We start from the raw sequence: 10,399 nt of genomic DNA on the forward strand, positions 1-10,399 counted from the left end.
ACATACCTCTGGCTTTTTGGATTAAAGTGGCCCAGCGAGAAAAGGGGCCCTGCTTGCTCAGAATGCAGAACTTGTTGAAAAAATCACCTGCAGAGGTTACAAGCGGAAGGACCATTGGAGAACCAGTATTTTGTGACTGTGTCACAAGTGAAGAAAAGCTATCCAAAATCTGTCCAGGGAGGTCTCAGACGGACATTAGTACCCAATCCCTGCCCTCCCCTCCCCTAAACTCCACATGTCGCAGCAGTTTTTGCCTACCCAGGAGGCATAGCTCTGAAGTCAACCTGTTTTTCTGTGGTTTATGCAAATTGACCCTAGCTCCCTCCCCCTCCCCACAGGCCAACAGGTGATTCAGAGGTGGCCAGTAAGAAACTCTCTCTTTGGTTCAATGATGGGCAGTTGTCCCAACCTAGGCCGGTGAATGTCCTGGTCCACAATTTTCAGGAAAGATGGTATCTTTTCAATGGGGCTGAACTGGTGGCTAGCTGTCCATTTCTCCTTGTACCTGGGCTTGCCTCCTGAAGGTGGGTCTCCCCTTTGTTTTTGCCTCTGCTTCTGTTCCTCCTGCATTACTTTCTCCTCCTCCTTCTCCTCACCGCCTCGCAGCAGCTGCCTTTTCCTGCCCACTGATGCTTCCTGGTCCCTGCCCATTGCCTTTGCTCCATGCATCCCTCCACTTCCTCCTAGTCTCCCCGGGACAGCAGAGCCATGCCTCCTTTCTGTCCCATTGTGTACCCAGGGCCTGGGATACTTCCACGTAGGCAAATGATTTTCATCTTTCTCTGAGTTTTCTATTCCCATGTGCCAAGAAGTGGAAGCTGATAAGTTGAGCCCCAGCATGTCTGTGCTTGGTCAGGCAGCCCACCTGGGTCCAATTCATTCTGACCGATGTCTAGCAGGCCCACCTGTTTATGAAGAACTTCTTGCAGGTAATCGAAAGCTTCCAGAAAGATGGCAGCAGTCACTTTTGGGTACAGACGGTTCTGTAAAAATAAGCGACAATGGGCAGATTCTGGCATGACACCCAGATGACATCTGCCTCCAGGTGGTCCTGCTTTTGTGTCATTCCCTCCCCCTGAGTGGGGACTGGACCCAGTGACTTGCTTCTGACCCAGAGCACACAGCCAAAGTGATGGGATGTCACTTCTGTGATTCAGTCACCCAAGGTGACCTCTGTCTTGCTGGTATTCTCGCTCTGGGTCTTCTCATATGCCTGCCCTGATGGAGAGGAACTGTGGGCCACCTCCAAATGACAGCTGGAAATGGAAATCCTATGAAGAGTCACATGACTAGGTAAGTGGCCCTGTCCCCGAAAACACTTGGGCTGAGCCCATGCCCGTCCACACCTTGACTTCAGCCTGTGAGAGACCTGGAAGCAGAAGGCCCAGCTCAGCTCTGCCTGGTTTCTCATCTACACCAATTATGAGGTGATAATTGTTTGTAGTCACTAAGTTTGGGGATAATTTGTCATGCAGCAATAGGTCACTATACACAAGCTGGATCATGTCTCAGCTCAGTATCATTTCTACCATTATTTTTTAATTGCTACCTCTTTTTTTTAAATCCTCACCTGAGGATATTTCTACTGATTTATCAGTGAGGGTGGAGGGGGTGGAAGAGAGAGAAAGAGATTCAAATTCAAAACTCAGGTAATACGCACTGACCAAGAATCAAACCCGCAACCTTTTGGTGTTTGGGACAGCATTCCAACAAACTGAACCACCCAGGCAGGGCTTGCTGGCTCTTTCTCAATTCAGGTCCTCCTGGGCTGGGCATTTGGGTGACAGAGCCAGCTCCTCCTCAGAGGCAGGGGCAAGAGACTCAATGTCTGTTGGAGACACCCCAGCCCTGGCTGTTTCCACCACGGAGGAGACTGCTGCTCCCAGTATTGCTGGCCTCCTGTGCCCTGTGACACCAGGGCTGAGCACTGTGGCTTTGTTGACCAGGGAGTGGGTGACAGACCCTCTGAAGAGGGGCCTGGGGCCAGCCGGTGACAGTGACTGTGAAAGGATGACTTGGGGCTGGCGCCTCCTCCACTCTCAGAGAGTGGTCTCCCGAAGCCACTGGGTGTCTGAAGCCAACCTGAGCTGCCTGAACTCCCGGCTCCCACCTCGCTCAAGCGGTGCCTGTCTGCTAAGCCCAGGAGGCTTGACTCTAGACCCTCAGCCAGAGTGCAGGTCTTGCCAGCACGGGATGGGACAGGGGCAAACCTCTTCCTATCCTCTCCAAACCAGCTGCCCCCTGGGAGCACTGAACCCAAGAGGAGGCCTCCAACAGCAGGTGAGCAAGTGTCCCTAATGAAAGAGAGCAAATCTCCACCCTCGGTCCATCCAGTAGATCAGGCAGCTCCTCAGAGAGCAGCCGGGACACCAAGGATGGCAGAGCCCGAGGGCCTGATGTGTCCCGGGGCTGCCGGGTAAGCCGGCGATGGGGCTGCCTGTGCCTGCAGCTGGCCTCCCGCCCCACCCATGGGTTGTGTTGGAGGGCCCTTCCCCTCCTGACCTCCGGGCTGTAGGCCATGGGGATGGCCTGTGTGAGTGAGGTCAGTGTGCTGTGCTGGGCCTGCAAAATGTGCCCATGTCACTCTTGTTTGTTATAGGAGAGTCCCAGGGTGGTTTCGGCCATCTGCAGGGGGCAGCCCCAAGGGCAAGGTGGACTAGTCCACTGCAGCCCTGAGACTGAACTCATCACAGGTCAGTGGCAGCGTGACCTCGGGTGAATGACACCCCCTCCCAGCCTCAGTGTCCCTATCTGGAAACACGCGGTAATTTCTTCACTCTGGGTCAGCACGCACCTGGAAAAGCTGGACAGGGCTGGAACTCGAATGAGAGGAGCAAGATACTTGCCTTGGGCACAAAACATAAAGCGCCAGAAAGCTCAATGACCAACAGAAAGAATAATTTTTATAGAAAGAATATTTTTTAAAAAATATTTTATTTATTTTTAGAGAGGGGGGAAAAAGGGAGAAAGAGAAAAGAAACATCAATGTGTGGTTGCCTGTCATGCGCCCCCTAGTGGGGACCTGGACCGCAACCCAGGCATGTGCCCTGACTGGGAATCAAACCTGCAACCCTTTGGTTTGCAGGCCAGTGCTCAATCCACTGAGCCACACCAGCGAGGGCAGAAAGAATATTTTTATAGAAGATTTTTTAAAAATGAAAGCTAATGCAAAAAAAAAAAAAAACAAACCCCAAACAGTCAACAGTGAGCAGCCCTGACTGAGCAGCTCAGTTTGGTTGGAGCATTGTCCCGTACACCAAAATGTTGAGGGTGCAATCCTTAGTCAGGGCACATACTTAGGTTGTGGGTTCAACCCCTGGTCGAAATGCTTCCTCTCTCTCTCTCTCTTTTTCTCCCTTCCTCTCTCTAAGTATATCCTCAGGGGAGAAAAAGAAAGTGATTGGTGAACAAAATGTCACAATTGTAAGCAAAGACAGGGCCTCACCAATAAATGGTTGTGAACACCAGCAGCCATTAAGATGGGCTTCTCCAGGGGCCTGGGGAGGTGGGCCAGAGTCCCTGCTGGCCAGCTCAGGCCTGAGTTCAAGTGCGTTACGTCTAGCACAATGGTTAGACATCCAGGCAAGGGGGTCCCACAGATCCTCTTCTGCGACCCACCTTCACGCTCACCAGTTGTGAGACCAGTCTCAGCCTCTGTTTCCTCCTTGTGAAAGGGGAACAATATAATACACTATCTCCACCAGAGAGATAGTGGCAGTGCTACTGAGGGTTGGCTCTGGCTGAGGGTTGTTGCCTTGCAGGTCTCCTGGCCCAGAGTAAGCGCCCAGTCATCACGGTGCCATTTAACAAATGTCGAAACCAACGGGAAAAACTCCCTTGGCTGGGCTGAGGGTAACAGGCTGGCTTTTTGCCGTGGCCTGCACACGGCCTGCATGAGCTGTCCACATACACTGCGCCTGCCAACTCTCTGGTTCATCAAATACACAGCTGGCCTGGGAGCCTCCGGGCTGGGGCGGCCTTTCCTGCTGCCATCTGGGTCTCAGAGGGAGCAGCGGGGAGGGCCGGTCTCCGAGGCAGGAACAGCTGGGGCAGAGGCCCAGGAGAGTTCTGGGCTGCACTCTGCTCGCTGCACACTCACATGAGATGCATGGGTTTTGGCAAGGCACAGACCCTCCTCTCCAGGATGCAGCCAGGCACTCTGGGCCTTCCTTCTTGGCCCGCGGGCAGCATGGGGACTGGGCCCAGTTTTAACCAGGGAGCTGCAGCGATGGCTGAGTTGTCCAGCGTGAGGACAGCTCGGGTGACTCCAGCAGGACAAAGGAGGGCATTGGCCATTTGGGGTGAACTTTTCCTGCTGAAGCTTCTGGCATCCGATGCGGGGAGAAGGGCCTTGAGCAGGACTTATGAGCAGTGACAACGTTCATCTGCTCATTGTGTGAGCTGCAGGCGCTCCCCTGAGCAGGAGGACAGCCTGCAGGAGAGGAGAGGCTGCGCTCCAGCAGAAGGCAGGGTTCTCAAACTGGACCGTGTGTCAATCACCCGGAGGGCTTGTGAAGAAACCAGCTCTTGTTCGCTCGGTCTGGGGTGAGGCCCCGGGTTTGCATTTGTCACAGGTTCCCCGGTGGTTCCAGTGCCACTGGTGAGGGTGCCACCTTCTGGGAAGCACCAACCCCAGAGGTTATGGGCTCCGGGGTCAGGCTGCTAGGTTTGACTGGAAACCAACTCGGCTATTACTGGCTGTGGGATCTTTGACAACTCAGTCTCTCTGTGAATCAGGTTCCTCGTCTGTACATTAGGGGTGATACTGGAAGCCCCTACCTCACATGGCTCTCGAGAGCTGAGCGAGTTAAAGCTCTGGGAGCAGAGCCCCACTTGTAGGAAGCCCTTAACATGCCTTAGTGATTACGATCTGGAATGTTTAAACAGTCTACAATTAGAACTATTACATGCGCGCTTTTGTGACTAAAGATGAGTGGAAAAAAAAAGGCCCTGTGTATTCAGACATGTCCCAAATGTTTTCAGGTGATTTCAAGGGGTTCACAACTCCGCGCAAGCTCATCTGTCTTCAGGCCCTGGCTTAGCAGACGATGGCAGCTACCATTTTGCGTCCTCCACTGTGTCACACGAGGGTGGCAGGTAATTTCTGTTCTAAAGACTTCACTGTGTGAGGCGTTCTCCATAATCACTCCTATTTTATGGACAAAGTCGCTGAGACTCAGACCTGCCGAGGGAGTCCTGGAGTCGGGATTTGCCCACAAACCCGTCACGCCCTCCGTCACATGGCCACGGTTTACTTCCTTAGAGCTATGGCATCACCAGTTTATCTAGAAGAATATCTTTAGCAACATGTAAGTGCTCAGCCCTATGGGGAGAGATGAAGGTTGCCCTTGACCTCAAAGATTATATTGAACTGAGGAATCAGGAAGAACATAAAATTTGCAAAGTAGTACATAATTACCGGCCAACTAATGGGCACGGCAGAGTTGATGTGATCCCCCAGGTGTTCATTTGTTCTTCCCATTTCCCAGCATCCCTTGCATGTCTATTAGGGCTGAGAGACTGGGTTCGGCCAGTGAATGTAGGTGGGCATCATGTAAGTTACTTCCAGGCTTGACCCTTATAAATGCATTCCATGATTACTCGTTTCTTTCTCTTGCTCCCCAGCAGTGATTTGGGGAGCCGTGGGTTCCAGATGGCTTAGTTCAGGATGGAGAAGGACCACCCAACTGCTATCAGACTGAGATGGGAGGGAGATTTGAACCTCTGTGGGGGAACCACTGATACTTCCGGCTACTGCAGCACGATGAAGTCTCTCCCGACTAGCTGAATGGGACGGCCACAGTTGGAAAGTGGGGAGTTCCAGGAATAGGAGTGAGCTCTGAAATGGGTAAGTGTTAAATCAGCTAAAGGTCCCATTCTAGTCCTAGTGAGTCAAAATATTTAGGGACGGGCCCTGGGAATCTTTCTTTCCTTTTTTTTTTAATGAGGTGATACGGAGGACTGGCCAAAGTCTGGGGAGCCTGCTGCTGTGATCCTGTAAGTCCCCTAGAAAACCTCACGCAGTAGAGGCACCGGCACGTGGCCATTTAGAAGGCAGGCTGGGGGCGAGGAGGACGGTGCTGCCTGGGCTCAGATCCTGCCTCTGCCCATGTGACTGTGCAATGTTCACTTCTACCTTACAGAGTTGTGATGGCTACAGCAGTTTGTGATTAGTTATCTATGGCTACAGGACAAATTACTCCCAAAACTGAGGGGCTTAAAACAGCACCATTTATTATCTCTTACAGCTTCCACAGTTCCAGAATTCAAGCGTGTTCTACTGGGCTGTACCGGCTCAAGGTCTGTCACGAGGCCACCACTCAGATGTCAGCCAACACTGCATCATTTGAAGGCTCCTGTGGGGCTGGGGAGCCCATTTCCAAAATGGCGCTCTCATGTCGATGTTGGCCAGAGACCTTGGCACCTTTCCCCATAGGGATCCAAGACTCTAAAGAAGAAGCCGCAATGCCCTCACACACTGCCCCTTCCGCTGCATCATTCCTGGCTCAGATAAGTCACCCTGGTCCAGTGTGGAAGGGGAGTAAGCAAGGGTTAGAGTTTCCGAAGGTGAGGACCATCGGGGGCATCTGCGAGGTTGGACAGTATGAACATATCATCGAATATCTGAAATGCTTCAAGTGATGCCCGAGGGGATTAGCCCTCAATAACGTTTAGCAAATTGTATTACTAATATAGCCTGATCAATAAGCTCTAACTTGGAACTCCAGCTCCCCGACCATCTTACTGTCCTTCACTTATCCCTCAGGAGCCCCCCCACCCCCCGAGTGGAGTCCAACTCTGTACTTGGCTGTGTGGCTGTTGGGCTGAGCATAGAACTCCCAAGGGACAGGGCTCCGGTCTGGGAGCTGAGGTCCCTGGGGTAGGAGTACTGTCATGGAGATGTGGAGAGATGCAGGAGGAAAGATCGATTGACAGTGAGTTCCTATGTAGGATGTCCCATTGAATGAGGCTCGTTCACATTCATTACCTTGCTGGAGAGGCACGGGGTGGAGCGGTGGGAAGCCAGGTAAGGAACGAGACGGCCTGGAGGAAATTCCAGTTCTCATTAATAGTAGCTGTGTGACCTTGGGCAAGTTGCTTAACTTTCCTGGGTCCCAGTGTTCTCATCTGTTGCGAATACTAATACTACTTCTTACTTCATAAAGTCATTCGAATATGTAATGTGTAAATTCAATGTTCTAAACATCTAAAGTCTCTGAACAATGTCTGGCTCATAGTAAATGCTCAGAATTATGAGCTATTATTCTTCTTTCTCTGGTCAACCAGGGGTAGAGGTCAAGGACCAGATAAAGAGACAGAGAAATCAAGAGACCTGTGACTTCCTCAGAACCACCCCCCACCACCACCCCCCGACCCCCCGCTGCTCAACAGCCCAATGCAAAGCTGATGTTCAGAGGTCACCTTCCTTCCTGGACCTTCCCCCGGACTCCAGTTCAGCTGAACTTGACCAAAAGCGCGTCCTCGATCCCATGAGTCCTTGGCTGACTTCTGTGACTGTACTTCAGGTAACGCTGTTCCCCCTCCCTCCCTGTTTTCTAGTTTTGTCTCCCTTTCCTAGTTCCTTCTGTTTGTTTCAGATGGTCTCAGGAGTTTCTGAGTGACCTCCCTTCCTTTGACTGGGGAGGGACAGGAGAGAGGGCCATGGGCTGGAGGGTTTTCCATCCTCTGAGACAGGTCTCTGCTCTAATTTGTGACCCTTAGTTCAGTTTCATAGACCAAAATGAAGGGGCCGCTGGGCCTTTGACTAACGAAGGTGGTTGTTGATAAGCGTTCAGGGACGTGACCAGGACACAGTTCCCCTGGAGCTCTACGGAGAAGGAAGTTCAAGGTGTGGACATGGCAGCGAACTAGCTTCCAGGGGGAGGGGACAGGCAACACCAAGCAGGACCCGTTCAGCAAGCACGATGACGCAGAGGAGCCCAGCTGTGATGGTGCCCAGGGGGCTACTTTGCACGGGGCTGTCAAGGAAGCCTCTGTAGGAAGGATATGTTTGGGGCCAGCCCTGGCCTGCTCCCCCAACTCCCGGGGTCTGGGCGCGAGCTTACTGGAGAGAGGGATGAGCCCATGCAAGGGCCTTAAGTCAGAGCGGAGTGAACAAAAGACAAGGGCCCCTGAGAGGGGGGACAGGGACCTCAGGGCTGGGACAGGCACGCACTTGTCACGATGCAGGTGTTAGCACAGGACGGATGGCCCCTGATCACGTGGCTATCGGGTGAAGAATGGATTCCAGGGGCAGCAGGACAGTGGGGTGGCCCCTCAGAGGGTCTTTAGGAGTCCATTGTTATCCCAAACTCATGATGACAATGACATTGATGGGAATGGGCAAGCTGGAACTATACTGTGACTAGGGGCCCAAGTGAACTTGTGCCCTAGACGTGGGGGACGAGGAAAAGGACAAGGCAGACAGGTTCGGGGGTTGGGGGCTTGAGTTCAGTGGGCTGTCCACCTGCACAGGGTCTGTCTCAGGGCCCTTCACCCTGTGAGCTGAGCCAGCAGTTGGACCCCAGGACTCCAGAGAAGAGAACCTCTCCTTACAAATCCTGAGAGACCACCCTGAAAGGAGCCCTGCTTGATGGTGCTGCCGGGTGGGTGGGCTCGGAGGAAAGGGGGACTGGTCGCAGCCAGCCCAGCGCTGTCCAGAAAATAGAAGGGTTAGGGGAGAGGCCCTGGGGACAGCCCAGTCCCAACTGTGCAGCCTCGGGCTCAGCGGATGAGAGGATTCAGCCACTGGTGGCTGGTCTTCTCAAACAACTGCTCCCCTACACCAAGCCATCAGGACAGAGTTCGGAAAGCGGGGGGCCTTGGGGGAATTGGGAAAGGGACGTGTGTTGCGGGACCCTAAGCTATGCGCTGTGGGGGCTGCTGGGCCCTGGCAGCCCTGGGGTGGGTTATCCATGGTCCTCGAGTTCCTAGTCTGGATGGAGTGCAGGGCCTCATGTCTGCACAGAGTTCCAGGGGACAAGGACCTGGAGGAGGCCTGAAGGAAGTGCAGGTCCCCTGGGGACCGCCTCCTTCGCTGACTTGTCCTCCTCACCACCTGCCTTCTCCTGCAGGGGGAGCCTCAGGACGCCTCTGAGGACCGCAGGACGGTACTATGGGCCCATTCCTGGGGCCACTGTGCTGGCAGCGAGGGTGGAAATGGGAGGGAGACACGGGGCGCCATGACTTGAGACTTGGTTCTCCCTGGGGCCCCTGGCCCCACACCAAACCTTCCCCCAGTAGTTCATTCTGAGAAAGGGTTTGCAAAGGAGGTGCTGAAAATGTTTTGAGGACTTAAAAAGATCAAAACCTACTTCAGAAGTATAAAAGAATTCAAAGGAATGTGTGCAGGAATTTGGAAAACAGATATTTATTTGGAAAGAATGGTTGGCAAGTCCATTCACCCGCACACTCACCCAGTCACCTTGCGGTTTTTGAGATGCCAGCCCTACAGCCAAGAGAAAAAAAGTGAGGCAGGAGGAAGAAAAGAAGACAGGGAGGGAAGGAGTGGAGGGTAGGAGGGGAAGAGGGAGCGGAGGAGGAAGGAAGGGAAAAAGGAAGGAAACGGCCCGGGCCTGCTTATGTACAGATAATGGTACACGCCCCCCAGAATTCATACCTTGGAACCTAAGCCCCAGTGTGGTGGTTCGAGGAGGCAGGGCCTGTGGGCGGCACTCACGTCATGAGGGTGGAGCGCCTGTAAGCGGGGTCAGTGTCCTTATAAAAGAGACCCGGAGAGCCAAGTTGAGGACTCGGGACGAAGACACTTCTCTGGGAACCAGGAAGCAGGCCCTCACCAGACACCACATCTCTGTCTTGGACTTCGAGCCTCCAGAACCACGAGCAGTGAACTCTGCTGTTACAAGCCGTCCAGTCCATGGTGCTGATACAGCAGCCCCCACAGAGCGAAAGTTGGAAACAGCCCAACCACCCACTAGAAACTGGTTAAAGTATAGCCCATCCGGACCACGGAATTCTACGTGCCCTCAGAACGGGATGAAGGGGAGCTTCTGCCCTGATAGAAAGAGGCCTTCAGGACAGATTATTGAGTGAAAAATGGCAAGATGTAGAGAGTCCCACCTTTTGAGTAAACTTTGTCCAGACTTTTTCTGTAAAGGGCTGGTTAGTAAAGATCTTAGCCGTCACAAGCCTCAGATGACCTCTGTTGCATATTTTTTCTTCATTTTGTTTTGTTTTCTTATAACCCTTTACCATGTAAAAACCATTGTTTGCTCTCAGACTACACAAAAACAGGCTGTGAGTTGGCCTTGGCCTTGGGTGATCGAAGCTGCCAGTTGGCTGACCCTCAGATTAAATCACTTTGAAGGAATAACCAAGCAACTGATAACCATCAGTGACCCTCTGGCGGGACCCTGGGACCGGGTGTGACAGAGTTTTC

Source organism: Sturnira hondurensis, unplaced genomic scaffold, assembly GCF_014824575.4.
Source record: "Sturnira hondurensis isolate 20B ecotype Veracruz unplaced genomic scaffold, ASM1482457v3 Scaffold0002638, whole genome shotgun sequence".
Classification (NCBI taxonomy): domain Eukaryota; kingdom Metazoa; phylum Chordata; class Mammalia; order Chiroptera; family Phyllostomidae; genus Sturnira; species Sturnira hondurensis.